Here is an 18,555-nt window from a genome sequence, read left to right on the forward strand (position 1 = left end):
TATCTTCCTAAGATTTCTCTTCTTTAGTTATTACTACTAATTTGATTCAAGAAAAGCTGATTTTTCTTACTGTCATTGTTTCTAATCCTTTTTTCTGGTAGCCCAGCCATTGATACTACTGTCTACATGACGTCCGAAACTGAAAACATTCTCAGGTGACGAGCATCCAGTTATTTGGATTTGGTTTCCTTGTGGCTAAGTCATGGCATTTTCAGAACACCCACTGTGCTTCTTCCAACCTCATTCCCTGAGGCAGCCACAGTTACTGATTCCAAAATACCTACTCCTATGGATTGAAATCAATACTTGATTCCTCATCACAAACTCTGCCTCTCGACTAATTCTTGTGACTACTTTGCTGCCTTCACTTGCCACTGTCTGAACAACAACAGAAACCTTGCCCTCTTCCAGCTACTTTTGAACACATTGAAAGTAGGATAAATAAATGCTTTTTTTTTTTTTGCGGTACGTGGGCCTCTCACTGTTGTGGCCTCTTCCGTTGCGGAGCACGGGCTCCGGAAGAGCAGGCTCAGCGGCCATGGCTCACGGGCCCAGCACGCCACGGCCTGTGGGATGCTCCCGGACTGGGGCACGAACCCGTGTCCCCTGCATCGGCAGGGGGACTCTCAACCAGTGCGCCACCAGGGAAGCCCAATGCATTCTTTTTGTAGTTTCTTTGCCTGCTCTCAATAGAATTCTCTATCATATTCTAGTTATAACTTGTCTCGATTTATTGAAACTGTGGGATGGAACAACCATAACCTCTCAAAGAACAATTGTCTACAGATTCATGACAATTGGAGAAAATGCTTCTTTCCATACTGCAAGATACAAATGACAGATAGTGCTTTAGGTCCCCATAAGTCCCTAACTGATCAGAAGAAAGATTTAAAACCAAGTGGGTCTGAAACATACATTCTGATATGCCATATTAAAATTCATTTTTGTATCTCGAGGAGCTTTTGTCACACATCAGACAGTGAGGTCAAGGTAATGACTAGATTGGTTATCTCTCTATATAAACCATATTACTCTAAATTAAAATAATAACTTTTAGGTTAACTCTAGTACTTCAGATAACCCTCTTCAATAACTAATTTTCTTTCTACACTTCTTGCCCTTTTCCTTGCCTGGATTTCTCCATGATACCATGCTTTCTTTATATTAGAAATATGCAGTGTAACTGTCCTGTTCAAAACTTCCCCAGAAAAACCTTGGCCCTGTTTTTTCCAATTTTATTTTATCTGCATTTACTGATGAAGGTCTCATTATTTCTTGAAAACTTGGCATATTCAGTCTAAACCTCAGTTTAAAGCAACTCCAGAGGCCTCTAAAATATAAAGATGGATGGACACAGAACTGAACCAAGATAGCTCTCTTTCTTCAAGCAAGTGAATTTATTTTCCAGTTATATAAATGGATTCACTAGAAAAAGAAGAAGAAAAAAAAGAAGAAGAAGGGGAAGGAGGAGAAGAATATAAATTTATAGATGCCCTAGTAAAGATCTAACCTCCCATATATCCTAATCTGACATGGCCTTTGGCAATCTTTGAGACTTAGTCAGCAAACAAACCACTAGATTATACTCTAACTGAACCCATGGGATTAGCCGACCAGGAAGTCTGTTTTAGAATGGTTAATATCCTGGAGAGGTTTTACAATCTCCTGCTGGAACCATCCACAACGTAATATAGAAGATACAACTTCTGTCAGGGGTAAGATTCACAACCACACACCTCCCCCCCCCCACCATCCATACAAGAGGAGAGAAGCCTCACATCTAATCTCTCCTGGGCTAGTGTTTGGCCATTCTAAAGAGTTGTGCCTGGGATCACTTCTAACCTCTCTTCTTGGGAACTATATTCATCAACTCAGGCTGAGAATACCACGGAGTTGGTGGCTTAAACAACAGAAATGTATTTCTTACAATTGTGGAAGCTGGAAGTTCAACATCAAGGTGCCGTCAGGGTTGTTTCTGCAAATACCTTCCTGAATTGCAGACGACCACCTTTCGGGATGTCTTAATATGACCTTTCCTCTGTGCGTGAGTGGAGAGACATCTGTCTCTGGTGTCTCTTCCTCTTCTTATAAGGACACAAATCCCATCAGATTCTGACTCCACCCATACGTCCCCATTTAACCTTAATTAGCTCTCTCAATGCCCTATCTTTAAATATAGTCACGTTGGAGTTAGGACTTCAATATATGGATTTGGAGGGCACACAGTTCAATCTGTAACAGGGTCCTTGGCTGCACAAGGAGGATAGCTCACTTCCTCCCTTCTCTAGTTCCTAGTCAGACAGAAAATCACTTAAATCCATTTCCTTCGATTAATCAAATAATTAAAGGATCTCTCAAGCCTGCCTTAATTCCCTTTCCCAACTTTTATCTTAGTTTCATTGCTAGTGCTGAGTAAGCAGGTAGAAAAGAGCTGGGAGGAGGGGGTTCACCAATTATAAACAGCATGGTAACCTGTTTAAAATCTATAGCTAAACTCAGCCATGCAGTTATATTTTCAATCACTGTGTGCCAACATTTCAAATTATATTACAAGCAGAGTCCATCTCTTCAACAACACTATGGAATGTGATGGTGACCACAGGAAGACTGAAACACTACACAGTGCTGTTTTTGCTTTGGAGCGCCTCCCAGAGATCACTACCATGCACAGTGGTAGGTGCTCCAAAGATGGGTATCGATGAGAATGGAGCCTGGCATTAATATACCTCTGATGAGAGAACATGAACTTCATATACACAGATGGAGGCAGTTAAACTTTGGGCATCGAACATTTATTCATTCACATGTTTATTCAACACCTTGGGATGTCATTTCATTCCATTTACTAAATATGTCTATTTATTATCATAGAGCTGGTAATACAGTTTATCACTTGGGGTCATTTTTTGTTTGTTTTTTAATTCTATAAATTGTTTTTATCCTCATTTTTGCATTTCGCTTTAAAATCCACTAGAGTTCAGTGGTTAGAGATGGAAAATATTAGTAATACAAATGCACAAAATTAAAGATGCGAATAAAGTTGATAATTGTACAAACTTGCCTCAAGATATTCTAAAGGTACCTTAGACTCATTTATTTGATCAAACTAATTTACTAGCTAACTCAGGATATCTCTAGTACTACAAAAAACTGTGCTAGGTGGTGAAGATATAAATATAATTATGGTTATTTATTTTTTAGTGAGAATACATTTATCAAACCTATGTGTTCTTTTTTGTTGTTTTTTTGTTTTTGTTTTTTTCTGCGGTATGTGGGCCTCTCACTGTTGTGGCCTCTCCCATTGCGGAGCACAGGCTCCAGACACACAGGCTCAGCAGCCATGGCTCACAGGCCCAGCCGCTCCGCGGCATGTGGGATCTTCCCGGACCAGGGCACGAACCCGCGTCCTCTGCATCAGCAGGCGGACTCTCAATGACTGCGCCACCAGGGAAGCCCAAACCTATGTTATTTCTAAGCAAATGATTTTTATTAAATAAAAGAAATATTAAATATAAAATTTTTAATTTAAATATAAAATAAAGAAAATGTTTATTATTTATGAATAAATTTATTTTTATTATTTATAAAAAGAACTCAAAAAGTCAAAAAAGAACTCAAAAAGTCAAGAGCACTTTTTGCCTGTTTGCTTAACGTTCAGCCTATAGTTTAACGTAAGTTTGTTTTTGTTTTTGTTTTTTTTGCAGTATGCGGGCCTCTCACTGTTGTGGCCTCTTCCATTGTGGAGCACAGGCTCCGGACGTGCAGGCTCAGCGGCCATGGCTCACGGGCCCAGCTGCTCCGTGGCATGTGGGATCTTCCCGGACCGGGGCACGAACCCGTGTCCCCTGCATCAGCAGGCGGACTCTCAACCACTGCGCCACCAGGGAAGCCCTAACATAAGTTTAGATCTGCATAACAAAACAGCAATTAATGCTTAAATGTATTTCCTGACAATACACACTCATGGAAAAATAAATAACTCAAAGTAGTACTTATAATTTAAAGTTATACAGTTTTCCTTTGCAATAAGAATATTAAGAATTTTATTTAAGTGAATTCTATAGAAAAATTGTTAATATACTTAGCTTAAATGTTATTTATTTATTTCTATAACCTTTTGTGACAGGCACTATTTAAAATGCTTTAAAATTTAATAAAATGAATCCACTTAACAATATCATGAGATAGGTACTATTTCATTTCCATTTTAAAGATGAAAAAATAAAGAAGAGTTCAGAAAACTTATCCAATTATTTCTGTATCACACAATAATAATTTTATTGTTAAATCCATAAGATATTTACAAATAGAATAAAGTACAGTAAGAAGGATATTGGAGCCAAAATTATTAGGGGAAAACTGGATTTAGATGATCTCATATACCCATTTAGACCAGAAAGTGTCATGATTCATGGATTCTCTGAACTTCTCAGCTGCAAATAAGATAATGTGGAAAAAAATTAAGTCTTCAGATATGGCATTCTCTGCTTTCCTCTGGAATGTTAGATACCAGATGACAGGCACCCTGTTTCTAAGAATATGTTTCTGTCCTTTATTTTCAATCGACATGTATTAAATGTGTAAGTACTGTATTTAACTAGAAGGAAGATTTGAGAATTTTCTATAAGGGTAAGGAATAAGTGCCATACTACAGGAGAGTTTAACTCTAATTTGTGAGTACACAGCATCCACATCTAATGAAGGTCTTCACAGATTAGGTCCAAGAATTAACAATAAAAATAATAACATAAATGCACAAAAACAGCCCATACAGAAAAATAGAGATGGTACCTTCCACCACAGGACAATAATCCAAAGTTTAGATTCTCCACGTCCAGGGAGGGTTGATTTTCCACAAACTATCACCTAGTATCATAATGTTTCAAAAGAGGCACACTTTTACCACAAACTAAACAAAGCAAAGAAAAAGGGAAAAAATATTTGAAGTTTTGTTTTAGGCTGTGTTTCATTTAACCAAAGGAAAGCGAACAACATGTATGGCTAACGATGTATAGAATTGTCAGGTATTTTACCAAGTGATGAGATGCTGCAAAACTCTGACCATATTTCTGTTCCTTCCATTGGCTAACTGCTCTTTTGGATATGTTATTTAATTTCACAAAATACACACAAAAATACCTCTCCACCTTCGGGGGATTTTATTGGACAAAAATTTGAAAATTTTTGCCATCTTAAAAAAATAGAACAAAACTTAGTAAGGAGTAGCACTAATAAGTAGAAGGACTAATTTCTCTCCAGGCTTATTAGGGCAATTTCTATTTTTATTGGAACTAGTTTGGAAATAGTTTAAATCTGTACAGGGAAATGGACATGTGTTGTTGTTTTGTTTTGTAGTTATGTGTGTGTAATCAACCACCAGAGCACATGGAATATATATAGGAAATACTTTAAAATTCAAGTCTACAAACATGTTAGTTTCCTTATGTTAGTCTATTTCAAACAGATCTTTAGGATTACCCATTTTGTGCACTATTCTTAGTAAAATCAGAAAGTCCCCATCCTCTGGGAACTTACAGTCATGAAGATGAGAAGCACAGAGATAATTCTAAGATAATTCTGACTCTAATATTAGTCAGGGTATGGTAGACAATATCTGATGTATAAATGGACTGTATCAGGCAACTGTCCTAATTAGTAATTACATGATGGCTGCAAACATATCCACTGCTCCAAACTCATAGGAAAAGAAACTTACGGATTTTGAAAATCCTCTTGAAAAAGGTGAACACTGAGCTGTTGAACTGTTTGTTGAAGGATGGGCAGGAGTTAATCAGGCAAATGTTAAAGGGAGTTTATTTCATGCAAAGACAAAGAGAACAGATTTGGGAGCATGAAGACACTGACATACATATAAAATTGTAATGTTACATCATCCTTGAATTTTCTTTTATATAGCTAGGCATCCCACTCTCTCTGTTTCTGTCTCTGTCTGTGTGTCTCTCTCTCAATGTGTGTGTGCCTATACAGATTTGAATTTTTTGAATTTGTCATAATTCAATCATGTTAGGACATAACTTGTATTAATGTCCTATATTCCACTTGACTGTCAAAGCATATGACTCTAAGATTTCCTCTAAGTTTCTTTCCCCATCTACTTAATCTCTGTTGCCTATAAACCAGCTTCGAAGGGAATTGTTTCTCTACAAAAAAGATCACCACCATTTTTAGTACTCATAAAATACTTTTTGTGAGAAGTAGCAAGAAAGTACAAGATCAGTGATTGGAGTATATGTTAAATATAAATATTTATTTACTATTACATTTTATTTTTATATATAAAAAATATCCTAGCAATAGGCTTAGTTTTTTAACAATTTAATTCCTTCTCCTTCCAATACACAGGAATGTAGCTGTCAGAAACCAGATAGCATTACAGTCTCTTATCAACATGCATCAATTTATTTTTTGTTTATTGATGCCATGGGTAATATAAGTTATTATTTAGGAGTTGCTCATAATATGTAGAGGAGAAATTCTAGAAGTCTTAGGTTTTTCTGAGGAGTTAAAAGTTAATAGCATAGATTTGGGCAAAGATAATCCTGTGTTAAATTTTTGTTCTGATTTGTTCTGATAAATTCTAGCTGAGTGACATTGGGTAATTTTATTTTACTTATCTCAGTTTCCACACTGAATTCCCATCTGAAATGAGAATTTTTGTGAGATTTGAATGGAGTTATAGAGATGTATAAAATAAAATCTTTGGCTTAAAATGTGTATAGAGCATGGACTTCAAATGCTGTGGGCTGTGTGTGTGTGTGTGTGTGTTTGCAGGTACATGTATATATATGCTTACCCAGAATATATTAAGGACAGAAAAATGTTAGGAAAACCTATAGAGAAGAGCATGACATAGGGCCTGACAAAGAAATCAACAAATATATAAATATGTATTATGAGTGAAAAATAAATGTAAATCTACAAACACAATAAGTAATTTTTTAAAAAAATAAACAAGTAAATGAATTAGTGCCCCATAGAGGGAAGTAGCAAGAACCTTATCTGTTGTTATTTATGTGTCATCTTCTTTTTTTAACCTTTCCTTTAATCTCTCTAATCAAAACTTCACAATTGACATGTTATCATTCATGCAAGGAAGATCTCACTGAAATTTGCAATCAAGAGGAAGAAGCAGGAAATATATGAGGGGTGGGGAAGAGAATGTATGTTGTCACCATAAACACTAAGTCCATAAAAATTATCAAACTTTGAGTTGTCTGTGGTTTCTTAGTTGGCAGTTGCAAATATATAATTACTATTATTATTATATATTATTCCATTAATCAGAATATTTAAGTATGTCTGAGGAATCTGTACTTTTAACGATCCTTCTGAATCATTCAATGAAGTACTACATTTTGACAAACAATGATGTAAATCTCATACGGAAAATGAATCTATAATGTAAGTCCTATGTGGTACTAAGAAAAACTATTTCCACAGAGCATATCTACCTGTTTGGTTGGCACACTCTTTGGGTCACCAGACAGAATTTGTTAGCTTCAAGTTGTAATAAAGGAAATTCACTGATATGTAAGTCGATTTGTTACAGTAGGGAGCAATTTAGAAATCCTGAAGCTGAGTGGAGAGAGACTACTTGAAACAGACACATTAATGTACACACAATGACAGAAAATGTTAAATGCTATAAACTCATAGTTGAATGAGAATATTCAGTGCAGGGGCAAACCATATAAATAAATAGGACCCTTGAATGTCTTACTAAATATAGATTTGCACAAGTATGCTTTATTTTCAAAAACATGACAACTTTCCAATTTACTGTATTTGCTAAAACTTTATTGGAAAGAGAAAAACTTAAAGCCACTCTCAGGTTTCAAGGTGCTTACAAATTAAGAGGTAGAGAAAGTCACCAACAGTTAATTTGAAAATCAGGCTGCTGATTAGCCATAAGACAGCAAGAGAAGAGATTTCATAAGTAGTAAGTGATTAATTGTCCCTTGAATTACACTGACAGTAATTGATAGAGGACTTAAAAGCAGAGAGAATTTATCTGATGATGCTGAGTCATTCCAAGGTGAACCAATGTCAAGTGCCTCTTGGTTTTAAAAGAAGGTAGAAGGATAAAGCACTGCAAAGTCCTGTGAAAGCTTTTACAAGATTAGACAAAGAAAATTGATACTTTCTATGTGATTGGAACTGTGCTATACACATTATACATCTATATACATTTCTTTAATCTTTACACCCTGGGAATTAGATACTAGCACCTAGTTTACAGAGGAAGAAACCAAGATTAACAAAGTGAGTAACTAAGTGATTAAAAGTCGTGGAACAACTGAGTACAAGATTTAAATCATGGTTGATGACTCCAAATCTTGTTCATATTACATTGCATCAAACTAATATCTGCTCTACTTGCTTATTTGGAAGAAATAATGATGTGAAACAGGTGATTATGTCAGACCAATGAATTTTAACTATAATTACTTCCAGCTGGGGCGCATTTTGATGCTACCAGTTTCAGTTTAGAAGTTTCGATTTTCCTCTCTCGGTATTCTGTCCTCTGACTCAGTTTTCTTTTTGACCACCAATTTAACTATTCTTGCAATTGCCTGCAATTTCTATGTGGCTTTATCCTTGCTAAGATGCTTAAGAACTATTTTCAGTTGTGTTAATTTCCCTATTGTGTCATTGTTCACTATATTGTAGGGATTACTTGATACAAGATGAAATAGGAAGATTTACTTAACAGCAGCAAAACAAAGTCTTGACTGAAGAAACAAGAATGCATTTTTCTTATTTTATTTTGTGGTTTTATTCAACTTTTAATACCATAAGTAATACTTGGTTTTAACAGCCAATTTTCTCTCATGTAAGATAGATGAATATTGTGGTACTGTTAGGAATATGGATTGTGATCAAAAGTTTGAAATAATGTCTTCAAGTGTCATCCATGTTGAGGACATTATGCTAAATGAAATTAGAAAGTAGGAGAAGGACAAATACTGCATGATTCAATTATATGAGGTCTCTAAGATAGTCAAAATCGTTAAAAGCTGAAAGTAGAATGGTGGCTTCCCAGGGCTGGGGGGTGAAGGAAATGGGGAGATGCATTTCAGTGATGCAAGATGAAAAATTCTAGAGGTCCACGGTACAATATTGTATGTATAGTTAACAATAATGTGCTGTACATTTAATATTTTATTAAGTGGGTGAACCTCATCCTATGTATTTTTACCACAATAAGAAAAAGTTAAAAATAAGAATCCACATCAGAAAAGTATTCCCTTTAAGAACTTCTATGACAAGTTATGGACATGATGAGTATTTGAAAACAAGTTCAAGGAGATAAGCGGAATTCAAGCTCTCAATTTCTTTAATTTAGAAAAATGTCAGTCATGGCTGTGCCTCTAATGTCTCTGATTGCAAAGGCATCAACTAATCTGAAACATAAATCCAAAGATAAATAAACAGCATAGATATTTTAGAAATTAAAAGTTTACCTATTTTATTTTCTGAAATTGACATTAGAGTACTTCAATATAGAGTTCCACTTCTGCTTACAATGTAGGAACCCACAAGAGAACATTGCTCCTACCCTATCCATTAAAAAAATTACAGTTTTCCTTAAATCCATTAGAGAGTTGAGTCTACAGGGCAACAAACTGCATTAAGTTCTAAAGAGTGCTAGATCTATACAAGGAGACATGGGACACCAAATTGTTTCCCTGTTGACAAAGCACAAAAGAAAGAGGTGGCTGCTGTAAAAATAAAGCAGCCACAATTTTAATGATTTCTTGTAAGTTTATTATGGGCTGGCACGACAGGTTAGAATAGCTGAGAACACTGAACCCAAGGGGTGTCTATATTCACACATGAACTATTTTACATTGGCCTCCACTGGCTATTCAAGAGAATGTTTGAGGGCAGAATGGAAGATCTGCTGAGAGCCCTCTAGTGACTTACAGAACCCAAATCCCACTCTTCCCCATGTCCTTCTCTTATATTAATCAAAAGATTTAAGCTGGTGGGGAAGGGGCAGGAAATCTTCCAGCTCTCAAGGCCCAAGCAAACATAGACGACTAACAGAGGAAAAAAAAAATCTCTCTGCCACTGGACATGGAAATGAGAAAATCTATGGAGTTCATGATTCTGCATGACACAAAGATAAGTCAACTATCAATTATAAATACTACAGGATGAAGGTCAGGAAACTCTGTCCCTTCAAAACCACCCCCTTCCCAAACACTAGGCAGACTCTGGCTACAATAAAGGGGAAGAAACACTGAAAAATTCTTACTCCTGTAGTCCAGGATCACAAGACCTCTCCAAGACTGAGATTGGAACTGTAGAACCAAGCAAGAACACTCCCTCTGTATAACTTGATGCAAAGTTATAAGCAGAAGTAGGCTAGTGCTAGTACAGGGGCAGTAGAGTAAAGGGAACACCCATGCAGCAGGTACGCAAGGGCAGTCAACAGCTGAGGATGGTAATACTATTCTCAAAAAACTATATTATGGAGCCCCAGGTCCCACTCTAAGCATTACATACTTTTATCCCAACCCTGTAGATGTTTGAAATCTGTGGTGCCCTGAAGGTAGAAAAACAAGTCCCAAATCCAGCTAAAATACTGAATAAAGAGATTCAACTCCCCACATAGAGAGAAGATGGATGAGAAACTTATTTACCTCTGTCTTTACTATTCATCTGAACATAATATCCAGAATTCCATCAAAATAACAAGAAAAAAAATGAAGAGAAAATAAGGCAGACCCAGATGTCACCTAAATTTTTGAACCATCATAGGAGCTTTAAAATACATATGATCAATATTAAAGGATCTAATGTGATGATAGATCAGCAAACATGAAGACAGATCATATCTATTATTCAACTTGAAGTATACACAAACCAATGGCTACATTTTTGAAAATAAGGTAAGTTCTAGATTGGGCTATTCTGAGTATCCAGTGACAGAGACCTTGGGTAGGGTCTTTGAAAGGCCTGCAGGGGTGGGAAGTGGGGGCTGGAGATGAGACATACCTTTTGTTCCGTGCTGCCTGGTATTGTTGCAAGAGCAGCAATAATGAAACAGGAAGTCAAGTGGTCTGAGCACAGCACTTAGTTGTGTTTTTGAAGGAATTGTCTTCCTTCTCCCTCTTTTGGAAAATTGTGAAGTCTTTGACTAACTAAATACTGAGATGGATTTCAGTTTATTGTCTTCTGGGAGCTGAAATGCACAGTTTGTTTCTTCTTATCTTCAGCTGCTTTTTTGTTTGTTTGTTTGTTTAAAGTCATACACAATTTAATGAAAATAAAAATACCTAATTTCAGAACCTTAGGAAAGTGTTGCAAGGGTGTTTAGTTTAAAATAATAAAACCCACTTGCTCAGTACTATAAAGAGAAAGACTGATACTTGTTTTACTTTTCAAAATTTGCCCACCTCTATTTTCAGAGCTAATGTTAACCCCCAGAAACCATAAGGGCAGCATGGCTCACCACTCAAGATTGATGGAGTTTTTTCATTTGTTTGTTTGTTTTCAAGTATAGTTGACTTACAATGTTGTGTTAGTTTCAGGTGTACAGCAAAGTGATTCAGTTATACATATATATATTATTTTTCAGATTCTTTTCCCTTACAGGTTATTACAAAATATTGGGTATAGTTCCCTCTGCTATATAGTAGGTCCTTGTTGGTTATCTATTTTATATATGATAGTGTGCATATGTTAGTACCAAACTCCTAATTTATCCCTCCTCCCATCCCCCTTCCCCCTGGTAACCATAACTTTGTTTTCTATGTCTGTGAGTCTGTTTCTGTTTTGTATATAAGTTCATTTGTGTCATCTATTAGATTCCACATATTAGTGATATCATGTGGTATTTGTCTTTCTCTGTCTGACTTACTTCACTCAGTATGATCTTCTCTAGGTCCATCCATATTACTTCAAATGGCAGGATTGATGGAGGTTTGAACTGAGATAGTCTCAGAACAGGTCTGTAAACCCATTCTATGTTTATCCCCCAGTTCTTAAGCATATATTGATAGTTGGAATAAGTATAGCCAGCATCTATCAGAATGCTTATCTTGGCTGTAACTCATGAGGTGAGGGTACTTAAATTCATAAGACCCAAGCTTAAAATACCAAAGCTTAAGCCTACAGAGCTTTGGCAACCTACAAAGATATTAAATTAAAGCAAAAAAATTTCATCACTGGGGAAATTAGGGGAAAAAAAGATTGATGTCAATATTGTGGTAATTCCCAAGGGCTAACTAAGGACTATCATGTAACTAGGAGCTTCAGGAATCTATGTATAACATAATTTCATAGTGCCATAAGGTACCTTGGAAGAGGATTTTCTAGCCCAATCTCCTGACTTTTAATTATAAGAAAATTGATGGAAATTTTTAGCAGAAACTGGACCCTTTCATAATTACTGATTTTAAGTCCCTGAGACATGAGTTAGGACAGGAAATATTTTATGATGTAGGTTCTCCCTAGCTCCATTTTATAGACAAGTATATTAAACTCAGATCACAGATTTAGTAAAGCAGGAGGCTGAGATTCAAACTCAGGTCTCTTTGACTCTAAAAATCTGGGCTTATTCCTTTGCATCATACAGGGACCTCTTGGCAGTATGGAACAAAATTGAAAGTTTTCCTTTTTTTCCCTCTTAGTCTTGTATTCTTATGGCTGGGGCGTGAGCAAGGATGTCATTCTTCTTGTCTTCAGGTACAGGGATGTACATTAACCCCCTTGTGAATGGGTCATTGTGGAATCTTTCAGTTGGATTTCTCTGAGTGTAAATGTGAATGGTGGGTTGTTGTTCTGCCAGTATGCAGGTGTGTGTGTTTTGGTGGTGGCACTGGGATAGCCGACAGGTCAATGGGGGAATGAGAGGGCAAATAACAATTAATATTCATAATAGCAATGATGACAGCTAACATTTATTGAATATTTCCTATGTGCAAGAAGAGAGAAAATTGCCTCCTCTTTGTAACCTCTGCACTAGTCCTAGGTTTCATTACTTTGAAGATAAGACCATGAGTAAATTTGTGACTCTAATAATATTTTAACAGTACTCAGAGAAAGTGATTGTTGCATTAGTTCAACAGAATTAATGAGTAAGTATGAAAGCAAGGCTTAGAATAAGTATAAAAGGAGACTTTCCACAAGACCAGAATAGATGATTCACATTTGTACTTAGTTTTTACCTAATAAAATCCCATTTGTCTTGGATGAAGGTCTCTATTAAATAATAGCAGAGAATAAAATGACAGCCATACATCTCTTTTCCCTTATCTGTGCTCAAGAGAGAGGATTAGTACGGAAGCAATGCCTGAAAGCATCTAGCTCCTGTTTGATGTAGCAATTTCCCCCCTGCAATAAGTTGCTACAGTAAAGTTAGCTATGATCATCTTTTCTTCTCCTTCTTTGTATTGTTAAATGCTGAAAAAGCACCTCTGCCCCAGTTCCCAAGAGCTAAAGAAAGCCCTTCTTCCTTGTATCTCCTCTTTGAAGCCAGTGAGAGGTCTGCAGAAAAGAAAAAGAATGAGAGATTTGGCCTCAGACAAAAACCGTAGTCTCAGTGGTTTAGTAACAAAGTTGACAGCTTGAGGGATAAAAAATCCCATGTGGCAGATCCATATGTGGCAAAGTCTTCCCAGAATGAATGAATGTATTATAAATCATTTCTGGAGTTGTTCCACATGTTGATTTAAAAGGGATTTCATTTCACTTTTATTTTAATATACTTTAGTGTTATCTAGTGGATAATTAAAATAGAACATGAAACAATGACACTCAGAGAAACACCTGAAGATAGAATATTTTTCTTCTTGATAAAAAAAATGTATTTGGAAAAAAGCTCAAACTCATTACAGGGGGGATGGCAGGTGGAGGACCCATAAGACCATGATTAGCCCACTTTTAAATGAGTTTACCTTTAAGAGGCTTTCTGATTTTCTACTGACCCACTTCCAGAATCTTTTTTTCAATTTTCAGTCATGTAAAATAAGCATCTTATCCTGGAACATGAACAGGAAGTGGAGGATTTTCTTCTCTGCAATGTATGCAAGTTTCTAGTTCAAATGATAATATCTGCTTATAAAGATTTTTTAAAATAAAGGTAATGGCATTCTTGGCAAATATTTGAATACAAAGATTAATTGTATTTAATTATGTGTTGTGATGGCTAAATTTATATGTCAACTTGACTGAGCCACAGGGTGCCCAGACAATTGGTCAAACATTACTCTGGATGTGTCTCTGAAGGTGTTTCCGGATGAGATTAGCATTTCAATCAGTGCTCTAAGTAAAGGAGATTGGCCTTTCCGTTTTGAGTGAGCCTCTTACTAAGTAACAAGACCTGAATAGGACAAAATGTCTGAGTAAGGAAAACTCCTCCTGCCTGAATGCCTTCACTGGGAAATCAGTCATTTCCTGGCGTTGCCCTGGAACTGAAACATTGGATGCTCTCTTGTGGGGTCTCCAGCCTGTTGGCTTTCAGACTGGAGCTACACCATCAGCTCTCCTAGTTCTCTAACTTGCTGACTGCAGATCTTGAGACTTCTCAGTTTCCATAATCATATGAGTCAATTCCTTATTCCAAAGGAGATATATATATATATATATATATATATATATACACACACACACACACACATATATATATATGTAAATATATATGTATGTAATTATGTTATACACAAGTATATTATAATATACTTCTGACTTGTACGGATATTGAGAAACATGTTTTTCTACCCCATGAGCATCTTCTCTGCCCCGGTCATAGTTTTCATGGGAGCAAGTGGAAAAACCACAGCCCAGGTATCCCAGGCATTTCTTTAAGTAAAAGCAGAGGCAGAGGTGAAGATGCTCACCAGGGTTTCAAGTTACTCCTCACCAAGTTTAACAGAACTGGCACACGCTACTTGCTTAGAACAGCCAACAGTCTCCTTGGAGAAAAGGCCTGTGATTTCCTCTCATCTTTCAGAGTTTCCTGTTGCAAATTCTACCAAGCAGAGGTGGAAGAGTCGACTTGAGCAACATTTTAATTTTTTTTTTTTTTTTTTGCAGTACGCGGGCCTCTCACTGCTGCGGCCTCTCCCATTGCGGAGCACAGGCTCCGGACGCGCAGGCTCAGCGGCCATGGCTCACGGGCCTAGCCAGTCCATGGCACGTGGGATCCTCCCGGACCGGGGCACGAACCCGTGTCCCCCGCATCGGCAGGCGGATCCCCAACCACTGCGCCACCAAGGAAGCCCCTGAGCAACATTTTAGAGGAGTCCAGAAACCACATAAACACCTGGGTAGCCAAAAGTTAAAAGTTAAAATTATAGAGTTGCTGTCTCCAAATTCAGTTAATTCAGTGACTAATCTGATTCCTGTGAATGCCATCTAATTCAAAGGAAACTGGGCTCATCAACTTAACAAAGTGCAGACTAAAGAAAGACAATGGAAACTCAGCAAGAATGAAGACAAGCCTGTGCAAATGATGTTTAAGGAATATACCTTTAAAAAGACCTATATAGGAGAACTATTCACCAAAATTTTGGTGCTTCCCCATATTGGCAAGTAGCTGAATATGTTCATCATGCTTCCAGATGAAAAGACCAGTTAGAAAAGGGTGGAAATATAACTTACTTATGAGAAAATCATAGAATGGACAAAACTAGACATGATGAATGAAGAAGAGGTGGAAGGTTTCCTCCTGAGATTTAAACTGGTGGAGAAATAGGACAGGCAGGATGCTCTTTGCAGTATGGGAATGATGGATGCCTTGGAGCAGGCCAGGGCAACTCTTCTGGAGTGTCATCCAAGAGAGACCTCTTTCTGTCCAAGGTCCTGCACAGTTCCTTCGTGGATGTCAATGAAGAAGGCAAGGAGATAATGGCCACCACTGCTGCCATCATGATGATGCCACCTGTAAGAATGATCCCCAGGTTCTGTGAAGACCACCCCTTCCTTTTGTTTATCCAGCACAACAAAACCAATTTTATTCTTTGTGTGGCTGATTTTCCTCCCTATAAGGAAATGGTTGGTGCAGCTGATAGACATTCTCCTGTCTCCTACTAGCCCACTTTTCCTCTGAAACTTCACAGTGTGTCTCCAAGCCAAAATGATTTTGGTGACAATCCAAAAATAAAGGGTCTAATTTTTTTTAAAATGTAAATAATTAAATATAAGTAATTCTATTTCTTCTCTGGAGAGCCCTGACTAATACATGTGTGGATTCACTTAAAAATAAAATGGGTGCATTTAAGTGTATACAGATAATTATTTACCCACATTCATATATAAAATATATTATGCATACTGTAATAAATATTTTAACTACATCATATATTATATACAGAGGACAGAACAATAGAGAAAGGAAGAGGGATTAAAAGGTGATAACTAAAAAGTCATCAGAAGTTACAAGAAAAGTAGAGAAGGAACATTAGTCTGGAAGTCACATTTCTGGATTCCATTCTTAGTTTAACATTTACTAGTAATCAAAACTCAGGTATGTTGTGGGGAGGTTGGGCAGGGTGTATAGAGGCAGCTCTTTCAATTCTATGTCAAAGTAGGACATTTAAAGGAATTCAAGTCGTTGGAGGATCCCAGCATTGGGAAACTGAATAGTGAGAACATCTTGGGCAGTGAACACTGGTCACCATTTTCCACATATAGTAGGATCCAGGTGGGAATCCACAGAAGAAATATGGTAGGCACAGGAGAAACAAGAGGGCAGGGACTCCCCATCACCAACTGAGGTCAGAATAAGGCTTTGATTCCAGAGGAAACCAAGAAGAGCAGAAAGGTTTCACAACTTAATTATGCTGCTTGGAAAAAAGTGAGTCCTGAGGCCTGGATTCAATGTTTAGCTAATTGGCAGAATAAAAAAAAATTGCATAGTTTACTAGATTCCAGATGTGGCAAATTCCAGGTCGTGATTTTGATTCATAATTATTATCTTTTTCATGAAGAACTCCTCTTTATTTCTGGCTAGAATTGACCATTTATTTCTATTTAAGATGCAGCTTCACAACAAATGCTAAGGGAACTTCTCTAGGCAGGAAAGAGAAGAGAAGAAAAAGACCTACAAAAACAAACCCAAAGCAATTAAGAAAATGGTAAAAGGAACATACATATCAATAATTATCTTAAGGGCTTCCCTGGTGGCACAGTGGTTGAGAGTCTGCCTGCTGATGCAGTGGACACAGGTTTGTGCCCCAGTCCGGGAAGATCCCACATGCCATGGAGTGGCTAGGACCATGAGCCATGGCCACTGAGCCTGCATATCCGGAGCCTGTGCTCCACAATGGGAGAGGCCACAACAGAGAGAGGCCCACATACCACAAATAAATAAATAAATAAATAAATAATTACCTTAAATGTAAATGGATTAAATGCTCCAACCAAAAGATATAGACTGGCTGAATGGATACAAAAACAAGATCCATATATATGCTGTCTACAACAAACCCACTTCAGACGTAGGGACACATACGGACTGAAACTAAGGGCATGGAAAAAGATATTCCATGCAAATGGAACTCAAAAGAAAGCTGGAGTAGCAATTCTCATATCAGACAAAATAGACATTAAAATAAAGACTATTACAGGATACAAAGAAGGACACTACATAATGATCAAGGGATCAATCCAAGAAGAAGATATAACAATTGTAAAAATTTATGCACCCACCATAGGAGAACCACAATACATAAGGCAAATGCTAACAGCCATAAAAGGGGAAATTGACAGCAACACAATCAGAGTAGGGGACTTTTAACATCTCACTTTCACCCATGGACAGATCATCCAAAATGAAAATAAATAAGGAAACACAATCATTAAGTGACACATTAAAAAAGATGGACTTAATAGATATTTATAGAACATTCCATCCAAAACAACAGAATGCAATTTCTTCTCAAGGGCTCATGGAACATTCTCCAGGATAGACCATATCTTGGGTCACAAAACAAGCTTTGATAAATTTAAGGAAATTGAAATCATATCAAGTACCTTTTCCGATCACAATGCTATGAGACTAGATATCAATTACAAGAAAAAAATCTGTAAAAAATGCAAACACATGGAGGCTAAACAGTACACTACTAAACAGCCAAGAGGTAGCTGAAGAAATCAAAGAGGAAATCAAAAAATACCTAGAAACAAATGACATTGAAAACACAATGATTCAAAACCTATGGGATGCAGCAAAAGCAGTTCTAAGAGGGAAATTTATAGCAATACAATACTAGCTCAAGGAAAAAGGAACATCTCAAATAAACAACCTAACCTTACACCTAAAGCAATTAGAGAAAAAAGAACAACAGCAAAAAAAAAACCCCACATATAGCAGAAAGAAAGAAATCATAAAGATCAGATGAGAAATAGATGAAAAAGAAATGAAGGAAACAACAGCAAAGATGGAAAAAACTAACAGGTGGTTCTTTGAGAAGATACACAAAATTGATAAACCATTAGCCAGATTTATCAAGAAAAAAAGGAGAAGACTCAAATCCACAGAATTAGAAATGAAAAAGCAGAAGTAACAACTGACATTGCAGA

The 18,555-nt window shown here is 36.8% G+C and overlaps 1 pseudogene; it reads left to right on the plus strand.

Annotated features, from left to right (window-relative positions):
* Positions 1 to 2,579: 2,579 nt before the first annotated feature.
* LOC116756392 lies at positions 2,580 to 16,065 on the plus strand (annotated as a pseudogene).
* The last annotated feature ends 2,490 nt before the right edge of the window (positions 16,066 to 18,555 follow it).

This window comes from Phocoena sinus, chromosome 7 (genome assembly GCF_008692025.1).
Source record: "Phocoena sinus isolate mPhoSin1 chromosome 7, mPhoSin1.pri, whole genome shotgun sequence".
NCBI lineage: Eukaryota > Metazoa > Chordata > Mammalia > Artiodactyla > Phocoenidae > Phocoena > Phocoena sinus.